At 37.7% G+C, this 13,143-nt stretch overlaps 1 pseudogene; it reads left to right on the plus strand.

Moving 5' to 3' along the window:
• Positions 1–12,190, plus strand: part of LOC138164542 (poly(rC)-binding protein 2-like) — a 30,033-nt pseudogene extending 17,843 nt beyond the window's left edge.
• The last annotated feature ends 953 nt before the right edge of the window (positions 12,191–13,143 follow it).

The following is a 13,143-nucleotide window of genomic DNA, read 5'->3' on the forward strand; positions in this document are numbered from 1 at the left end:
GATAGATAGATAGATAGATAGATAGATAGATAGATAGATAGATAGATGGATGGATAATAGATAGATATGTTAACAGATATCTCTGTCTTTAATGAGCTATATAAGTATGAATGTTTGTATGTACAGGCATGTGCATGTGTGTACATGGATGTATACATATGTGCATAGAGGTAAGTATATACCTCTGTCTTTCTAACCATCTTTCCTCGGTACCCCTTACCTATACATACTCTATTCTTTGTTGATACCTCTCCCCCCTGTCTCCTTTCTCAGGCCACTGGCCCCATGGTATGTACTTTGTTGGTTTTTTCCATGCTTTTATAGAAGAACTGGAGGTTTCAATAAACAGTTTATATATATACACATATATGGCTATATATAGGTATATTCAGCATATGGAGTGCTAATGAAGGGACTGAAAGACATCTAACCTCTTGGTATACGTTGGGAAATAAGGACAATCTCCCATTTGGGAACGAAAGTTTGAGTAGGTTCTAGAAGAAATTGATGCCAAGCTAGAGCATTTTGCATTACATATCTTTAAATGCATTTCCCTTTTCCATTGACAATGCAAAGTGTCTTTTCCTCAGTTTTCATCACCCCCGCCCCCCCAAAAAAATGGAAGAAAGAGATATCAGTTAAAACAAAGTTACAAGGATTAAGATCCTACTAAATAATACAAAATCAGAGATTCCACCATTGGTAAAATCACAGTATAAATGCCTTGAAAGCAGGAAACTATTTCGTTTGTATCCTTGTGATTCCCAGCACTGAACACTGTGCCTAACACATAGTTGGGGCTCAATAAATGCACGATGATTGATTGACTGATAAATCCTTAATCTCTGATTTTCCATGTTGTCTTGCTACCACTGAATGGAGAGATAAACTGCTATGTGAGGGTGTGGCCACACAAGTTCAGAACATGGGTGCTGCCTTCACTCTGTTCTGCTGTTGCTGTGAGTTAGTAAAAGACTAGTTGCTGTCAAATTCTCTAATTTGAGACTCATCTTACAACGAAGTATATATGCTGATGAAAAGCTGCTTTTGTAGCAGAGAGACTGCTAATTGTTTGATTATACAGGTCTTCACATTAATGAAGCACTATTCCATGGATTTGGAGCATGGCGTGCAACCAAATTACCACCCCAGCACTCAAGCTGTGAAATCTGATTATTCATTAGCCAGTCAGTGAGTGGTACAAACATCTTTTCTTTTTTCAAACCATCACATGAGAATGACTGCTGGGGTTTTTTTTTTATTCCTTTAAGAATATGAGTTTGGATTTGTTTTGTGAAGGGGGATGGGAAGCAAGGGGGGCAATAGTGTTACAACAAGAATTGTCTACACAACACTTTAATAATGAGCACTGATAAGTGTGTTCTGAGAAATAGGCTATTGTAAGAGTGGACATTTCTTGTGAAACTGGGCCCTGAGCATCTCATTCAGCTTCCAATTTAGCTCTATCTTGGGTCTCCCTTGAGCATTGCACCAATAGGCAATTGTGGCTCACTGAATGGACTGGGATTCAACTGGATCCGGTCTAATTGATGAGAGTTAGTACAAGGCAAGTGATATCATTGAAAGTAGTTCACACTGCATCTGTTTCTGTAAGGAAAACTTGGGTAATTACTGCAGAGTATAATCACTGGGTTAAGAATGCCAAATAATCCTAGTGTTTTGTTTTTTAAGGGGAAAAATGAGCATGTCATTTAAACTTTTTAAAAATCACATATGCCCTCTCCATCTAAAGCAAAGGCTGAAGGGGATTTAAGTGTGACAGATTTAAAGAGCCTCCTTCCTAAACATTTCTATGCCCACATAGAAAGTCAAAGGAAGAATCCTAGCTACAATCATTCTATTTATAAAAGCTAGTAGCATCAGGTTTCTGACTCAGATGCTAGGAATCCCTTCTTCAGCACTGAGGAAAGGTACTGACACATTTGGTAAATGGGATTATCTCTAATGAGATTACACACAAAGTGATTAAGATGTGAATTGACACCCCCTAGGAGAGGCAAAGAGATTTCTGAAACAGCAGAAAGCAAAGGTGGGTGAAGTGGAAGGAGGGGCTCCTCAAAGAAAGCTGGGCATTTATATTTTGGACCCAGCACTAAGACGGGGGTGGGGTGGTGTAATGGGAATGGGAATTTGAAGATATTCTCCCCTTAATAGACCTAGGGGGGAATTTGAAGACCTTCCCTGCTTTGAAAGTAAACTCTGCCCGCTAATAGACTGAATGTGGTCACATGGAGCCTGCAGTGGGAGGAGTTTGCTGAAGGAAAGCAGAACCCACAAGAAGCTGGGAGTCAGAGCTAGAGAGATGGTGGGAGAGAGAGGAGGTTCAGGCAAGAAGTCAGATAGGCTCGTGAGTAGATATTGATTTAATATTGGTTTGTGGGAAGGCTGAAGAATGCATGGCTCTCTGTGTTGTTATGACTTGTTAATTTCTTTACTATTATAATGGAATCAGCTTACTGGTTTTGGGATTTAGTTTTCTGGTGTCTAAATAAATGCTTTGGTTCTGCCCTCTATATGGAGAGTTTGTTATATTTTGTGATTGAACATCATGCAATATTTACAGTCACGGTCTTTATCATGATCGTGGGTGCTGTAAATATTGCACTGGCACTACAGGTGGCAAGGATGAATTCTTCTTTCTATGATGAACTCATCTATTAAGATGAGACCAACACTGATACAACCCTGGCTATAGAAGACCTTGAATAACAGAAAATTTAGTAGCTCCTCTCCTCATTCAGGAAACATTTCTACAGTGTCTATATGGCATCCTATATCTTATGTACCATAATATAAATAGCCCATTGGCCACCAAAGAAAATAGCTAAGAGGATGATTTGCTAATATTAAGTCATGTAAAGTTAATAATGGAAGGGGTTTTAGGAATCATCTACTGTTAGGACAGGCTTTAGAGCATGAAGGTATCAGAGATAACCTGGTCCAACTCCTTCATATCACATGTGAGGAAACTGAGATCTGGGAAGCTGAAGTGACTTGTGATGATCACAAGAGCCATAACTCATCCAGCTCCACTAACACTTGAGGGAAGAAGATAAGAAGAAGGTAACAAGAAGGGAGAGGAAAAAACATTGAAGAGGAGAAGGCAAATGTAAGGACAGGAAGGTGAGTCCACTGCTAGGCAGACACTAAGTAGGTTAATAATAAAAAACAATGGGGTGGCCAGGTAGCACAGAGAGTAAGAGCACCTGCTCCAGGGTCAAGATGACCTGGGGATCGAATCCTGGGCTCAGACACTTAGCACTCACCCAGAAACACCTGGCTGTATAACCTTGAGCAAGTTACTTAACCCCAATTGCTTAGGGGTGGCCAGGTGGCTCAGCAAGTAAGAGCACCGGCTCCAGTGTCGAGATGACCTGGGGATCAAATCCGGGCTCAGATGCTTAGCACCACACCCAGAAATAACTGGCTGTGTAACCTTGAGCAAGTTGCTTAACCCCGATTGCTTAAAAAATAATAATAATAAAAAACAAAAACCCTATAACAAAATATTTGTAAATGCAAAAGAAATGGAAATAAAGTTGATATCCACTGACTGAGGAATGGCTAAATTAATTGTGATATTTGAATATAAATGAATACTACTGTACTATAAGAAACAATGAGGGCAGCTAGGTGGCACAATGGATAGAGTGCTGGCTCTGGAGTCAAGGACCTGAATTCAAATCCAACCTCAGCCACTTACTAGCTATGTGACCCAGGACAAGTCACTTAACAATGTTTGCCTCAGTTTCCTCATCTGTAAAATGAGCTGGAGGAGGAAATGGTAAACTACTTCAGTATCTTTGCCAAGAAAACCCCAAATGGGGTCATAAAGAGTCTGACACGACTGAAATGATTGAATAACAACAACAGAAAGAAAAAACAAATATAGTACATACAGAGAAGCATGGAAAGATATATACCAGAGGAAAATATATAAGTAGAACCAAGAAAATAAAATACACAGTAACTACAATGATGTGAATGGAAAGAAAAAGAGCAATGAAACAACTGAACCTGAACGTTATGGAAATTGCAACGATCAGGATTGGCCTGGAAGAAGAGGTAGAAGTAAGTGCAGATGTGGAGACTGTGGGCATCAACCACTGCTGATAAGTCAGGATTTTCTGTGTCTTGATTGGTTTTGCTGAAATGTTTTTCCCCACTTTAAAAATTCTTTATTATAAAGAATGGTTCTCTGGGAGGGAGAGGAAAAGGGTACATTAAAAAATGAAAATGATCTAAAAACAATGATATCGATGCAATTTTAGCTTTTATGGAAACAGACTAGTAAGTCAAGCATTATCTATTTTGAAAAGTCTTTTTTTAAGAAGGAAAGGGAAGGATTTTCATTCTTTTGTGCTATTCCTGAATATGATACCTCTATATGAAATCTCTCACCTATTTGCTCAGGTATATATAATCCCAGGACCCAAATTTGAGTCATAGTTCTCCCACTTACAGGTAAGCTTCTGTAGGTTAGCAACTCTTTTATTTGTCTCCATTGCCTACTTGTATATACTTCAAGAACACAAGATTTCGTTGGTGTCAGCATTCACCTCATTGATACAAATTCACAATCCCTCCATGACTTGGCAGACTACTTCATGAGAAGCTGTGATTGAAAAACTTCCACACCTACCTGGTGGCCAATTGTCTGGTGATGAGTCTCTCTGGACTTATGTGATACAGCCCTTTGACAACCCATAACCCACCTACTTAAAATTCTTTTTGGTTTCATAGAATTACCAGAATTATAGGCATAAAATACTGAATATGCCAAACTTCATTGATGTGTTTGTTAGTTTTCCTGAACTCATCTTCTTTCACTCCTTTCTTCTTTGTTATAAAATGGAGAATTCTGTTGAGGGGTTGAGTGGGGACATGTTGGAAAATGAAGGCAATATAAAAACAAAAGATATCGATATATATTTTTTAAAATAATTTAAGTTGCCAGAGGACAAGGACCATTTTTAGTTTTGCCATTTTATCTTTAATGTCTGACACAATGCCTTGAACATAATAGGAGCTTAATAAATATTTGTTGGATTGGGGGGGGGGGAAGAAAGAAACTACCAAAGTCTGGTCTCTACTGCCATAGCCTTAAAGAACCCAGGACCACTTCTATATTCAATGAGACATTACAGAAAAAGTTCAGCGAATGTCATTGTATGTAATTGGCACTGGTTATAAATAAAAATCATTAACCTGCTATTCTTATAGGGGTTATTTTAATCTCTTTGGAAGCAAAGAGACATACTTTCTCCTGGGGAACTAACTACAAAGTGACTTCAACTGAAGACAGAAAACATTGAGTATTGCGGAGTGTCAAGTTTTGCTTCCTGCTGTCTTGCTATCTTCCCAGATCACTGTTAGTCATTTTTTCATCAGAAGACTTAAAATGGATCTTTGATAATACTCACCTAACCTAACAAAGATGTGCCAAAATATCATTAATGAATATTGTAAAAATACTCAGGAACCTGCTTTATCATTTGTGGTCAAGATCTTTGCCAAGGAATAAGTTCTTGATGTTACTAGTAATGGGAGTAAATTAGGAGCACCTTTGATTTTCTAGACTGGAGCACTTTTTAAAAAACCAAGCATTAACTTGCTTAATAAATAAATATAAATAAATAAATACCCTCTCATTGTCCTCTTTTTTCCCCTCCCCACTGAACAATAAAAAACATGAAAAACAACATTCAAAGTCTGGTAAAAAAAAATTCTCACCATGGAAATTTCCACATGTTCAAAAATGTATATCTCATTCTACATTTTAAGTCCATTATCTCTATGAGGAAAGAGATGGTGGCATGTTTCATCTTCTGTACTTGTGGTTTATCATGGCATTGATCAAAGTTTCAGAGTCTTTCAGAATTGTTTTTCTCTATAATGCTGCCACTCAAGGAGTGTGGAAGTCTCTCCACCTTTATGCTTATTGAAGATATTTTAAGGTTTTCTGCTCCATGAATACTTTTAAAGCAAGTAGCTAGAATTGAAACTATAAAATTACCCTCAATCTAAGTCCCAGAAAGTGTGCTATTGTAGGACAGCTATATGTACACCACATTGACATTGTAGGATATCTTAAGGTAATAAATAATAGTCATATTTTTATAATTCACAAAGATCTTTTTTCATAGCCTTTTGAGGTAAGTAGTATAAACACTATTCCCACTTTAGAGGTGAAAAAACTGAGGCTGAGAGTTGATAAGTAACTTTCTAAAGGTCACACAGTTAGTAAGTAGCAGAGCAAGGGCTCAACTCTGGGGAGCTGTAGTTGTTTGTTCTTTGTTTTTGAAGAGGACCAAACTTAATAAGTGGCAAGCACATGTAGCCACTTCCATCAATCAACAAAAGCATGTTGTACTGAAAAGCATGCTTTAAGAAGTCAGAAGACTTGAGTTTGAATTCTAGCACTACTATTTAATAATGGAGTGACCTTCAACAAGTTACTTAAACCTCTCTCTGGTTCATCTAATTTCTTCCACTGTAATATGAGATCCTACTAGATCAGTTGTGTCAAACTCAAATAGAAACAACCTATGATCATAAGGATCCCTATGGCTGCATATTGACTTAGTTTTAAAATGTAATATTATTGATATTTTAATTTATATTTTTAGATATTTCTCCATTATATTTTAATTTGTTTCCTCAGCACTCAAAGTCATGCCCTGCATGTTTGACACTTCAATGCTAAATGACCATTAAGGGCCTTTCTATCTCTACATCTATGATCTCATGATCTACCTCACCATATCTCTTTTATACCATCAAAACGTTGATTGTCCTCCATCCTTAGTGCTCATTAATAATATAATTGTGTTATAGGTTTAGAACTGAAAAGAACCTCAGTATTATCTATTCCAAGCCCCTTATTCTGTAGCTTAGAATATTAAAGCGATACTCAATGATTTACCTTGCTGTTTTTTATCCTTCATTTTCAGAGGACCAATGACTTCACAGGTGATGTCTTGACTGTGGGTGAATTGGATTTAAGTGAGGCCAATTTACACAAAGTCTTCAGCCTCTGTCTTCCAGTCATCAAAGTGCAGTGGCAAGACAAAAGTCAAGATGACTGGCAATGGCCCAAAATGCAGTGGATGACATTGCCATTTTCCATGTCTGACCAAGCTTTACACGCTCCCCAGTACCTACTCCAACTGCTTTCATGGCTGTTGGAACAGATTGTTCTCATCTCCCCTTCTTACCAGGGAAAGTCTTCACATGCTTGGGGTAGACATCCACCTACCTGACTGATGGATTTATGGCCCATCAATTATGTTCAACCTGGTTTAGCCCATCTGCCCAGAGGGTTTATCAGATGTGGTCATTGCTCATGCTATAGCTTCTTGGAGCAACAGGTAAGAGATGGATGAAAGGTGGACACCAACTATGGATAAGCAGCCCTGAAAAGGGCTCAGCAGCCCACACGCCAACGTGCTAGTCCTCCCAAATAAACACCAAAGTCATAAAACTACCAACTGGCAGAGTTGAGACATTAACTCAAATTCTCTGACTCCAGATCCAGTGTTTCCTTTTCTCCAAAACACTGTCCTACAGTGAGGACTCCCACACCCTTTTCTTTTTTTTCCTTATTTTTAATTCTTTTTTTTTCTTTTTGGAGGGGGAAGGCAGGGCAATTGGGATTAAGTAACTTGCCCAAGGTCACATGGCTAGTAAGTGTTAAGTGTCTGAGCTTAGATTTGAACTTCAGTCCTTCCAACTCCAGGGAAGGTGCTCTATTCACTGTACCCCCTAGCCCCCCCTTTCCTTATTTTTAAATTGTTCATAATGATACTACACTTTTATTAAAATGAATATTATGTATAACTTTATGAACATTTTTTCTAAATCTATCCTTAATTATAGAACATACGCTTTCTTTTAATTTTCTTTCTTTTTTTTTTTTAAAGCAATCGGGGTTAAGTAACTTGCTCAAGGTTACACGGCCAGTTATTTCTTGGTGTGGTGCTAAGCATCTGAGCCCAGATTTGATCCCCAGGTCATCCCGACACTGGAGCCGGTGCTCTTACTTGCTGAGCCATCTGGCTGCCCCTATTAATTTTCTTTTAAATTAAATTATGTATTTTTTCAATGAAAATTCACCTTCTCTCCCTCTCATCTCCTCCCACATACCCACTTCCAGAAGATCTCTTTCACTTGAGTACCAGTGCCTTATGTACTGGTAAAAAAAAAAAATGTCTATCAATCAATTTATCAGTCTATTATGTACCAAGTACCTGTTAGGTCATGGAGATTCGAAATTAAAAAAAACCTCAAGGAGTTTACATTCTACCATGAGATACTATATTTGTATGTATATATAAATCTATAAAGAATATATTAATAAATTCAGGTGAAGACTGGGTGAGTCCATGTTGGTCTTGTAGAGAGCTTACAGGAACCCCAATAAGGAAATGTCTCAAAATCCTGGAACTATTAAAAAAAAGACAGTGTTGAAGGATATGTTGACATTAAATACTTGAGGAAATGTAGCACTATTGGTGAAGTTTCCCGTCACAGGCAAAAGCATTTCATTTAGCTAGATATTGGAAAAGGCTCTACAGAGCTTATTAAAGGAAATACTCCACTGGAAGTAGCCTTAAAAATCACTTACCAGACTTGAAGTTTAATTAACCTCTAATTGCTTAGTGTTTGGCTAAGATCTGCCACCAAAATACAGAAAGCCAAGGACTGTGCAATAGCTGTGATGAAAATATTTTATTCAAACAAATTGCTTTGATTTCCTATGCTTATTCTTAAAAACACATTCTCCCCAAATCTCAGTGTTTCAGTAAGAGCCTGCTACACGTACCAAGAAATTATGAAATCTTCATACTCAGCTTCTGATTAATGAAATTGAATATGTATCCAGGAGGAATCAGTCAAAAATCATGAATTTGGGATCAAAAACTATTAGATCCAGATTAGGGGTTAGAGATTATCCAATCCCTCCTTTAGCAAAAGAGAAAATGAAGTATAGATCAAGTAAGGACCTTGCTCAAGGGCAGAGCCAGAACTAGAACCCATATGATACATCTGGTCCAGTGTGTGTGTGTGTGTGTGTGTGAGTTTGTGTGTGTGTGTGTGTACACATATGCATTTTCTTGCTACCCTTTGATACTTTAAAAAGCTATAGTTTTATGAGTGTTGGTAAAATGGAAAGAGAACTGCATCTAGAATAAGAGAAACTGATACTTGTTAGCTGTGTGACTTTGAGTAAGTTACTTAACCTTTCTTGTCCTCAATTTGCCAAATTGAAAATTAGGGAGTTGGAACTGATGGCCTCTAAGGTTCATTTCTGCTCAATATTATGATTATATGATTCCTTCCACCACTACCATAATGATAATAATAATAATAATGCCAACAACAAAGTAACAATAATACTAATAATAAGCATTTATACTACTATATAGACAATATGTAATAATAATACAATATGTGGAAGATACGATATATAATATAATGCTATATTAAAATATAATATAACATGTAAAATATAATATATAATACAATATAATATTGCATTACAACACAATACAATGCTAAAATATATCATATATTATATAATAGTAGATATTGTGTGGTACATAATACAATATAATAATTCTATACATGGAAGATATAATATATAATAAAATGCTATATATACAATATAATATTACATATGGAAAATATATAATACAATATAATACTATAGGTACAATACAATATTATAATACCATATATGCAAAATATAATATATACTATTATATATTATCATGCTGTATATGTAAAAATAATATGTACTATAATATAATAATGCTATATATGCAAGATATAATATTAAATACCATATAATAATACTTAGTACTTTAAGGCTTGGAAAGCACTATAAATAAGTTATCTTTTAAAAATATAGATAACATCTCTATGATTACGGTCAAACAGCAAATATTTGACTGACCTGGATAGTATTTCATCATATGAGCTGGAGGAACTCTCACTGAGGTGTTGGTATGATTACTCTGCCTCCACAGCCTCTTTTGCTTTCATAACCTTCTGTCCATTTACTCAACCACCACCTTAGTTCATGAATTGTTATTTGCACTGCTGCAGTATTCTCCTAACTGGTCTCCCTGCTTCCAGAATCATCCCTCTCCAACAGATCTGCCACCCAGCTTCCAAAATAATCTTGCTGAATTAAAGTAACCACCATTTTACTCCTTTGATGAAAAGTATTTGGTGGCCCCCTTTTTGACTCTTGTTTAAAACACAGATCCCTTAGTTTGGCATTTTAAAGCCTGCCATAATTTGATTCTAATCTACTTTTTCAGATTTTTAAAATATTTTACCCCTTGTAATCTAGATTCTAGTCAAATTGGCGTATTTGCTGCTCCCTGTGCTCAATCCACCATCTCCTCTGTCCATGCCATTGTGGAAGCTGTTCACTAAGCCTGTGTCATACCCATCCATCCCATCACAGTTTCCTTGAAAGCTGCCCCACGCTCAAGAAACATTGTAAGTGTGTGCCAATATCCACTCAAAATCTAGCATCCATGAGCACCTCTTCATGTGTTGCTTTTACCAGCCGACTCGAGCACATAATAGTTCAAAGAAGCTATTTAATTAAATGGGATAGTGCAATAAATGACTAGAAATATTTCCCCTATAAATACATATGTGAATTCCCCAAAGGAGAATATACAACCAGTGGGAGGAAGGATGTATGTGGGAAGCACTTGTGACCAGGGAACACATATAGTTGGGCAACTGAGTAGGGAAAACATACAACCAAGACACACGTATTCTCTTGTGCTAGGACAACTCATGCCTCCCATGATGAAGAGAAACTGCTATCTTCTGATGATGTCATCTCTTAAGGCAAGCTGCTTTCTGTTAAACTGAGGTCCTTTGCTTCTGTTTCCTCTACTACCATCTAATAATGCCCCTGCTGCCAGGCATCTCTGCTGAGATGCCTCTGCTATGCAGTGCCTTCAGATCCTGGGCCTCGGTTTGTTGCCATCAACTGGAGTGCAGTTTTTGGAAAATCTCTCCATTCAGGGAGCTCTTTCATGCATAGCTCGGAGCTATATAGTCAAAACACAGCCAGGTAGCTGCTGAAGACAGCAGGAAATCTCATGCCAGGATTATGTCCTTTGAGCTGCTTTCCCTCTTGGAGCAGCCAGAAGTGCTCCCTCTGGACTCGCCAATGTCATTTTTTAAAGGTTTTGCTGTGATCACTGACAAACTGGAAGAAGACATTCAGCAACTTTGACCTATACTACTGCTACCAGGGGACCTCATCACCCTGAAGCTTCTGGTCTCTGCTAGCCAGGGTAGCTCTCTTATGGGAAAAGGAGGATGCAAAATCAAGAAAATAAGAGAGAATACAGAGGTTCAGGTCCAAGTGGCGGAGTATATAGTAAAAAAACAAAAAACAACCTCAGCTAAACAGGCCATCAATATTGCTGGCTTCCCACAATCCATCAATGAATGTGTCAAACAGATCTCTATGGTCATGTTGGAGAGTCTCTACCAGTCTCTTCCAAAGGGCATTATCATCATGTATTGACCTAAGGCATCCAGCTCTCCAGTCAGCTTTGCAGGTGCTCAGGTAATATTTAGCACAGGCAGAGACAGGGTGAGGGTTCACTATGCCACCCTATTCATGTGTGTCAACCCTAACCTGGAGGGACCACATCTAAAGGACTTCACCATTCAAGGAGAGTATATCATTCAATATTCAGATATGACCAAGGCGTACCAATTGGCAATGACACATGACAAAGTTAGGTATAGTGGTATTGAATCTAGCTCTCCAGTGGTGAAATGCTATTGAACAGATTTGGATGCATCTTCCCAGACTACTTCTCAGGAACTCACCATTATAAATGATTCTTTTTGGTTGCACAACTGTGTTTGGGGAGAGGGGGGAGATCAAGGCTCCAAAATCAAGAGATTCTTGGGGTTCAGATCAAAATTACCAAGCCAGAGGAAGGATCTGTTGATAGACAAATGATTATCAATGATGTTTGGGGTTCAAATCAAAATGAACAGTCTAGGGAAAGGGTCTAGGCAGGTTGCCGTCACTGGATCTGATGCCAGCATTGGCTTGACAAAGAATCTAATCAATGTCAGTATTTCCTCAGAGACTGGTGGCATGATGAGCAGCTAGAACATGTTTGGGGATGTTTTGTGTTTGGGGGAGGCAGGATCATATTTTTTTCTGTTTTATGATTAAAATCTAAGAATTGAATATTAATATATTTCAGGTTAGTTTTATAATATCAAGAATTTTTCCAAAGAGGAAAGAAATGAACCTTATGTGATTTGGTGATAGAATGGTCATACCTATGTCCCTTTAAAACAAGCAGAGACTATACTTAACATAACAGCAAAGTATCAATGTGAAGCTGTAGTATCAAGATCCCATAACATTTCTGCTCATCTTGCCAATCAACTTGGACAAGCTTAAAGAGCCAAGGTGAATCCCTTCTTGGTTCCTTTATTCTACATCTCTGCCTTTGTTATTTATCCTAACCACCTAGAAAAGCTGACCTCCCTGTAAGCTCTTCCCCTTCATCTCTTAGAATCTCTAGGGTTTGGGCTTTATTGAAGCTTCTGTACTACTTCTTGCCAGAAGGCTTTCTTGATCCCATTGCCAGTTAGCAGTTAGTGGTCTTTCTCTTCTCAAATTATTTCTATTCCTATCTCTTTCCACTATACTGTCTTCAGGGGTGAGGAACTTGTGTGGCCATCTAGGTCCTTGGGTGTGGCCTTTTGACTGAGCCCAAGCTTTATTGAACAAATCCTTTTATTATGGGTGTTTGCTCTGTGAAGTTTGGATTCTATTTTCTAATCTAGTAACATCTCAGGCAATTCTCTAAAGCCATAAGTTATAAAGAAAATGGTTATCTACATTGCCAGATAAGAGTTCCTCCTCCCCCAGAGCTCCCTACACTGATTAAATCACAAGCCAAGTTACATTTTAAAAAAAATCTGTTTATATGTTATAGTCCCCAGTAGATTATAAACACCTTGAAAGCAGGGACTGTTTTTCATTTTTGTTTTTGAATACCTAATGCCTAGCACATAGGAGCTATTTTAATCATGCCTGTTGACTTGAAT

The sequence above is a fragment of the Petaurus breviceps genome, unplaced genomic scaffold (genome assembly GCF_028583685.1).
Source record: "Petaurus breviceps papuanus isolate PSGF00001 unplaced genomic scaffold, PetGlider_PUasm1.0 190, whole genome shotgun sequence".
Taxonomy (NCBI): domain Eukaryota; kingdom Metazoa; phylum Chordata; class Mammalia; order Diprotodontia; family Petauridae; genus Petaurus; species Petaurus breviceps.